Here is a 9,072-nt window from a genome sequence, read left to right on the forward strand (position 1 = left end):
TATACATACCCCTCTATGATTCTATTGGGAGACCAGTCTCCCAAAAAGTATCATGAAAACATAATCAATTTTAAAAATTGCAATAATTTGTAGATAAAAGGAAAAGAGAAGAAAATCAATGATTGCTACATTGACAAAAAAACAATTTTGGGGCAGTCCCCTTTGGCATAAAATTATACATTGAACATAAATGATTTCAACCCCCCCATAGTTCAATTTCACTTCCCAAAGTTCACTCTGGGTCTTCTGGTGCAGTGTGTGGGCAACTTCATTGAGCCTTCTCCAAACATGTTTGTCATCTGGATTCTGGGAAGTAGCAAGTTTCTTATCCTAAAATTCCTCTAATTCAAATCAAAGTTCACAACAAAAGCATAGTCCCCCCTGAGGTGTTTAAAAACACCGGAATTACTAAGGAATGCATGGCCAAGTTATAAGGTATATGAATCAATTGCAAAAGAAATTAACATCAAAAAACCACATAAAAGAAAAAAATAACTTGTGGATGAAATATAAAATATTAAATTCTTATGACTAAAAAATCTAAGTAAAGGAAAAATAAACCTATAACATGTGCTTGAATCAGGACCTAATTAAAAAGTGATTTAAGCAATTGTACACTTACCCAATCAGTAGCCAAGAGTACAGAAAATTTGCCACACTATGAAAGACAGAAAAGGGACTAGATATAGGAGCAAATGGAAGCCAGGATGGCAGCTAAAGAGATGCTTGTTAGAATGTGGTTCAGAGGAAGACCTGCCTCTGTCATATATCAAAACAACCACAACCTTGAATCCCAAACACATTCAAATCCTCTTGTCTTGGCTCAGAATTATATCAATCCCACTGGGATTGGTTGGTTTCTTTGACATTCTGCTCGATTGGCACTATATAGGTTAACTTTGTGCTTCTTTAGCACTGAGCAGTGGCTCTTTTTAAATTCCCTTCTCCTGGGATCAGACAGAATAATTAAGCAAAGTCTCATAATTTTTTTTAACAATCAATGGCATTATTTCTATAGTAGAAAGATTTTGCGTATGCAATGACATTAGAAGAAATGTATTTTAAACTTATATTACTGCAAAATAAAGATTAATATTAATTATATGTACTTGAAAAATAATTTTAAAAATGCTTTAAAGTTCAAAAATATATAGCTTATAATTAGTGACACACTGTGTCAGCTAAGGAGAGGCAGAATACAAAGGTTCCTCACCTAAAAAATGAGATCCATTTCCTTTTTAAACTTTGCCATAAACCACAGTGTGAGTGCAAATGATTTTTACAAAATAACAGATATATAAAAACAAAACAGTAGTAGAATAGATAACACACATTCAAATAAAAATTCCCAAAATTCACAATAGCCCAGTTATTGACAATAGTAAACAAACCCATTATTATATGGGATCCACATGAGTTTATATGTAGCCACTTGCTGTGTGATGTTTAAAAAGTCCATGAACTGATGGATATTTGTCACAAGTTATACAGATGTAACAATTCTTTCAACCTTGGCAAAAACATAAATTCTGTATTGCTCAGGAAAATCTTTTTGGGGTCTAGAACATCAAGAAATCTAGATTCCTCTGATGGAATTAAATTGAAAATATAAAATATCATGCATGCAGGATCTCTTTTTGGCTTTCTGCTTTATATATAAAAAGTTTGGTAGGAACTTCTTTTTGGTTCTCTACCTTTTTAGTATAACATTCTTTATTTTATACACACACACATCATCTATTCAGAAGGTACTAGGTATCTAAAGTAATTTCTAAAGACCCGTTATAAAATTGCAATTTAAATTCTTAATTCATTATTTTCTCCAAGGTTATATACAATTGTAACCAGTTTTGATGGAGTCCATCCATCATCTTATATGACAATTAACAAAGGCAAAAGAAAAGAAAAGGCATTATAAGCAACATGTGACCTCGATAGTTGAGATGACAAATCCAGTATACATAAAACTCATGAGCTTTTTACAATGATATGCAGGACAAAAGATCAAGAATATCAAGGGAAATAATGAAAAAAAAATGTGAAGGAAGGTGGCATAGCAGTACCAGATATTAAACTGTACTATAAAGCAGCGGTCATTAAAACAGTATGGTACTGACTAAGAGACAGAAGGGAGGATCAGTGGAATAGACTTGGGGTAAGTGACCCCAGCAAGACAGTGTATGATAAACCCAAAGAGCCCAGATTTTGGGACAATCCACCACTTGACAAAAACTGCTGGGAAAATTGGAAAACAATATGGGAGAGATTAGGTTTAGATCAACATCTCACACCCTACACCAAGATAAACTCAGAATGGGTGAATGACTTGAATATAAAGAAGGAAACTGTAAGCAAATTAGGTGAACACAGAATAGTATATTTGTCAGATCTTTGGGAAAGGAAATATTTTAAAACCAACCAAGAGTTAGAAAAAAATATAAAATGTACAATAAATAATTTTGATTAAATTAAAAAGGGTTTGTACAAACAAAACCAATGTAACCAAAATTAGAAGGGAAGCAACAATTTTGGGGAAAATATAACAAAAACCTCTGACAAAGATCTAATTACTCAAATTTATAAGGAGCTAAATCAATTTCACAAAAAAGCAAATGATTCCCCAATTGATAAATGGGCAAGGGACATGAATAGGCAATTTTCAGATAAAGATATCAAAACAATAATGTAAGGGGGGAAAGGGTTTTTTTGGTAGAATGTATTAAAAGGTGGTTGCCAGAGGATTGAACAATTATCAATCCTCAATTAAACAAATTAAATTAACAAATTAAATTATCAATCCTCAATTAAACAAATTAAATTATCAAAATTAGTAATCTCAAGTCAAAATTGACTTTATGGAAGTTTATTTACAATTGAGAAGAGGTAGAAGAAATAAGGAAATAGGAATCTTAACACAGTAGGTAAATTACTATGATCCTCTAATTATCCAGATAGATCTAATTAACCCTTAGCTGAGAGTCAGAGGGCCAGAGGCCTGGAGGTGAATGAAACAAAGCCTCATTCATGGAGTCTCTATTAAGGGGAAGTTCCTTAAGAGAGTTCAGGAAGATTCAGTCTTTAAACTCACCACGTGAATTTCTAAAGAAGATATTAAAAGCAGTCTCACCAAGGTTTCAGTGCTCCAGCCAGCACTCCTCCACAAACCAGGAAAGCTTCTTCACCAGCAGCCCTCTTCACTAGGAAACCCCTCAGCTGACTGAGGAGCTCTTTTTAAAGGGGTCACTTATGCATCACTTCCTGTGCCTTCTCCTTCGTTTGTGTGTCCAATCACAGCAGACGCTTCTCTTAAGACGGCCTAGGGGGCAGTCACTTGATTCTGATTTGTCACCCACTCTAGCACACGGGGGTTACAGACCTCCCAAAATTGGAGGTGCTCTCACCTTTGGTGATTAAATCTAAAGATGGGAAGTGTAGACTTAATCTAATTATCACAATAAGCACATGAGGAAGTGTCCTAAATCTCTAATAATTATAGAAATGCAAATCAAAACAACTCTGAGGTACCACCTCATACCTAGCAGATTGGTTAAAATGACAGCAGGGGAGAGTAATGAATGTTGAAGTGGATGTGGCAAAATTGGGACATTAATGCATTGCTGGTGGATTTGTGAACTGATCCAACCATTCTGGATGGCAATTTAGAACTATGCCCAAAGGGCTTCAAAAGACTGTTTGACTTTTGATCCAGTCATACTACTGCTGGGTTTATACCCCAAAGAGATAATAAGGAAAAAGACTTGTACAAAAATATCTATATCTGCACTCTTTGTGATGGCAAAAAATTGGAAAATGAGGGGATACCCTTTGATTGGAGAATGGCTGAACAAATTGTGGTATCTGTTGGTGATAGAATACTATTGTGCTCAAAGGAATAATAAACTGGAGGAATTCCGTATGAACTGGAATGAACTCCAGGAATTGATTCAGGGTGAAAGAAGCAGAACCAGAACATTATACACAGAGAAGGATACACTGTGGTAAAATCAAATGTAATGTACTTCTCTACTAGCAACAATGCAATGATCCAGGATAACTCTGAGGGAATTAAGAGAAAGAACACTATTCACTTTCAGAGGAAGAACTGTGGGGATAGAAAAAAAAGAAGAAAAACATTTGCCTGATCACATGGGTAGATGGGGATATAATTAGGAATATTGACCCAAAATGAGCACCCTACAGCAAATATCAATAATATGGAAATTGGTCTTAATCAATGACATATGTAAAACTCAGTGGAATTATGCATTGCGTAAGGGAGGGGGTGAGAGGAGGGGAGGGATAGAATATGAATCTTATAAACATGGAAAAATACCTTATATTAATTAAATAAAAATTTATAAAAAGCCAAAATTAGATCTAAATGGCAGAACCATCTACCAATTTATCCAGGATTTAAGAGTAGTTAGTGACCATGTAGTAAAAAGTCACCCAGTATTGCCAAGCCTAGCAACCATTATTTTCTCAATCCTAAGTCATGCTAGATATTTCAATCTAGTAGTAGATTTATGTTCAGCTTTTTTCTTAAACCCTGAGGATCCTAAAAGAAAAAAACTCTATCCTTTGATCTTTTTTTAAAACTTTATTAAAGAAAAGGCAACTGGAGTTTCCCCCAACTGCAATTCACTAACTCTCTCAACTTTGAATCAAGTTTGATTCAAATTTCCCTCTTAGGCTTGGAATGGTCCTCATATAGACTAATCCTGCTCCTGGAAATAGGAGAACATGGCCCCTCCCTAGCACAGCATTGCTTCAATTCAAGGCCAATCCCACAATAGGGAGTGGGAAAGGGGACCAATCCCCAGTACAGGATTGGTCCATTTAAGACCAATCCCACACCAGGAAGTAGGAGGGAGGGACCCTTGGGGCATGCTGGGGGATGCAGTTCCCCCAACCACAACACTTCAAAAACCCCACATTCCCCACAGTGATCCTTTGGGAAACCAGTCTCCCCAGGGGATCATAACAAACACAACAGGATAAAGATATATCCTTGTAAGGGAAAATAAACAATCTGGGAATAATGAAACAAAAGGGAAAGAGGAACAAAATCAAATAGGGGGCAGTCTCATTTCGCACAATATGCAAAATAAAAGCATTTAACAAAACAAATGCATTTTATGAAATCAAATAAATTTAACCCCCTAAAACTTCAATTTTGAATAGTAAAAGGTCAGTTCAGGATCTCCTGTAGCAGAGTATGGTCTCTGCTGGGATCTCCATGGCATCCTCTGCAATGACCTCACCCTCTGGATTCTTGAAAGCAGCATATTTCTTATCCTAAAAATAACTTAAATTTTTTATATAAAATAAAAACAGATTCCCTCCTGAGGAAAATATAAAGAAACATTTAAATCACCCAGGGATACATGAGGTATGAGGCATATGAATCATTGCCAATTAAAAACATTAGAAAAGATATGACAAAGAGCCAAATAACCACTGGATAAAGTTTAAAATATCCAATTCGAAATTTGATGTGAAAAATTCTATATAAGGAAAAACAAAATTACAATAGGTTCTTAAAGCAATCCATGTCTGACATCATGCACTTACCCACTCAGCAGTCAGGACCACAGTCAACCGCCACAGCATGAAAGATTGAAAAGGGACTAGATTTTATCATCCTTGTTCTGATCTTTTGTTGTCTCAGGGATAAGGGAGCCTGAACAGCTAATTGTTAGGTACTTGAGAGAAAGTATTTCACAAGGTGTGTAGAACAAGGAGTCCTGCTCTTAACATATGTTAAATGCTGCAATCTTGAGTCTCACACAGGGTTCAAGTCCTTTTGTATTGGGGTAGAATTTCATCAATCCTATCAGGATCTGTTTCATTTTGACCTGTGTGCTCTTTTGGCACTATTCAGGTTAAGCCCGTGCTTCTTTGGCATTGCGTAGGTGAAGTTTCTACTCCTTTTTGATCCTATTTCCTTGAGTCAGACATATTCATGAATCAAAGTCCTATAAGGCACCAATGGCAGTTTCAACAGTCTAAGGCTTTTGGGCATGCAGTTACATTCAGGACTAACGGACATACTAAACCTACACTAGTATAAAATAAAAAATTCTCTTGTAATATTGATGACATGTGCTTCAGAAAACTCAAATTGCGCAGGCAATTATAAAAAAAGTTCTAAAAATCAAAATCGTATATCTTACAATCAGTGACAGTAAAAAAAGAGGTAGAATATGAAGGTTTCTTACCCAGGAATTTAGATCCATTCTCCTTCTTAACTTAACCATGGTCCACAGTATGAGTGCAAATAATTTTTTCCCAAAATAAAGTAACAGATTTATAAAACAAAAGGCAATGGGTAAGACACATTCAAAGAAAATGCCAAAATTCTCCCAAATACACAAAAAACAAGTACATCAATTCATCAATACAAGTTTTCTGTCAATTAGTTTATGGACTTCTACAATGGTATATGTTCAGGGTCAAATACAGAATGAATAGACAAATAGAAACATTGGGACAGAATATACATCAATAGCAAAATTACAATAGCTATATATATTAATAATTCTCAAAGCAAACAATTAGTACAATACAATAGGATTAATAGAATTACTCACCATCAGTAGAAGGTGCTCTCTTTACATGGGAGCAATATTATAGATTAAGCAATACAAACAATTTAAATATGGAACCACAAGTTTTTTCCTTGAAAAGATTTATGTCAATCACAATGTAGTGTCTGTTTTAAAAATACAGTTTGTATTTATTTTAGAGGCTCCAAACACTGTAAGTTATTTTAAGGTGCTTTTAAGGTTGACTTTAATAATGATCCAAATTTCTACTGATTTGGATATTTCATTATGCTTATTAGCCAGTGCTTAACTTTCTTATTTTTTAAATTAATACTTTTATTTAATTAAGTTAGAATATTTTTGCATGGCTACATGATTCATGTTTTTCCCTCTCCTCCCCCATCACATCTCCCATAGCCAACATGCAATTCCACTGGGGTTTACATATGTCATTGATCAAGACCTATTTCTATATTATTAATATTTGATGATCACTTTGAGTCTACATCCCCAATCATCTTCCTTTGACCCATGTGATCAAGCGGTTGTTTTCTTCTGTGTTTCTACTTGCACAGTTCTTTCTCTGGTTGTGAATAACTTTCTTTCTCATAAGTTCCTCAGAATTGTCCTGTATTATTGCATTGCTACTAGTCGAGAAGTCCATTATAATCGATTGTGCCACAGTATATCAGTCTGTATATATGGTTCTCCTACTTCTGCTCCTTTCCTGGAAGTTGTTCCAGTTCACGTGGAATTCATCTGGTTCAATAATCCTTATAGCTTAATAGTAATCCATCACCAACAGATACCACAATTTGTTCAGCCATTCTCCAATCAAAGGGCATCCCCTCGTTTTCTAATTTTTTGCCATCACAAAGAGCCCAGATATAAATATTTTTGTACAAGTCTTTTTCCTTACTATCTCTTTGGGGTACAAACCCAGCAGTAGTATGACTGGATCAAAAGTCAGACAGTCTTTTGAAGCCCTTTGGGCATAGTTCTAAATTGCCATCCATAATGGCTGGATCAATTCACAACTTCAGCAGTGCATTAATGTCCCAATTTTGCTTCACACCATCCAACATTTATTACTTTCCTTTGCTGTCATTTTAGTCAATCTTCTAGGTGTGAGGTGGTACCTCAGAGTTGTTTTGATTTGCATTTCTCTGATTATAAGAGATTTGGAACATTTTTTCATGTGCTTATTGATAGTTTTATTTTCTTTATCTGAAAATTGCCTATTGATTTCCCTTGTCCATTTATCAATTGGGTGATGGCTTGCTTTTTTGTACAATTGATTTATCTTCTCATAAATCAGAGTAATTAGACATTTGTCAGAGGTTTTTGTTAAAAAAATTTTTTCCCAAACTGTTGCTTCCATTCAAATTTTGATTGCATTTTTTTTGTATAAACTCTTTTTTATTTAATGTAATCAAAATTATTTATTTTACATTTTGTAATATTTTCTAACTCTTGCTTGGTCTTAAAATCTTTCCTTTCCCATACATCTGACAGGTAAACTATTCTATGTTTATCTAATTTACTTATAGTTCCCTTTATATTCAAGTCATTCACCTGTTCTGAATTTATCTTGATGTAGGGTGTGAGATGTTGATCTAAACTTAATCTCTTCCTAATGATTTTCCAATTTTCCCAGCAGTTTTTGTCAAATAGTGGGTTTTTGTCCCAGAATCTGGGCTCCTTGGGTTTATCATACATTGTGTTGCTGAGGTCACTTACCCCAAGTCTATTCTACTGATCTTCCCTTCTGTCTCTATTTTTTTTTCTTTAAACCCTTACCTTCCGTCTTAGAGTCAATACTGTGTATTGGTTCCAAGGCAGAAGAGTGGTAAGGGTAGGCAATGGGGGCCAAGTGACTTGCCCAGGGTCACACAGCTGGGTTCCCTTCTGTCTCTTAACCAGTACTGGATTGTTTTGATGACCACTGCTTTATAGTACAGTTTTAGATTTGGTACTAGTAGGCCCCCATCCTTCACCTTTTTTTTTCATTATTTCCTTGATACTTTTGATCTTTTATTCTTCCAAATGAATTTTGTTATGGTTTTTTCTAATTCAGTAAAAAAGTTTCTTGGTATTTTGGTAGGTATGGCACTGAATAAGTAAATTAATTAAGTAGGATGGTCATTTTTATTATGTTATCTCATCCTACCCATGAGCAATGAGTGTTTTTCCAATTTTTTAGATCTAGTTTTAGTTGTGTGGAAAGTGTTTTATAGTTGAGTTCATATAATTCCTGTGTTGGTCTTGGCAGATAGATTCCTAAGAATTTTATATTGCCTAGGATGATTTTAAATGCAATTTCACTTTCTAACTCTTGCTGCCAGGATGTGTTGGAAATATATAGGAATGATGATGATTTATGTTGGTTTATTTTGTATACTGCAACTTTGCTACAATTATTGATTATTTCCAAAGCTTTTTAGTTGATTCTCTAGGATTCTTTAAGTAGACCATCATATCATCTGCAATAAGTGATAGTTTAGTTTCCTTATTGCCTATTTTA

This window comes from Gracilinanus agilis, chromosome 1, assembly GCF_016433145.1.
Source record: "Gracilinanus agilis isolate LMUSP501 chromosome 1, AgileGrace, whole genome shotgun sequence".
In the NCBI taxonomy this organism is placed as follows: Eukaryota; Metazoa; Chordata; class Mammalia; order Didelphimorphia; family Didelphidae; genus Gracilinanus; species Gracilinanus agilis.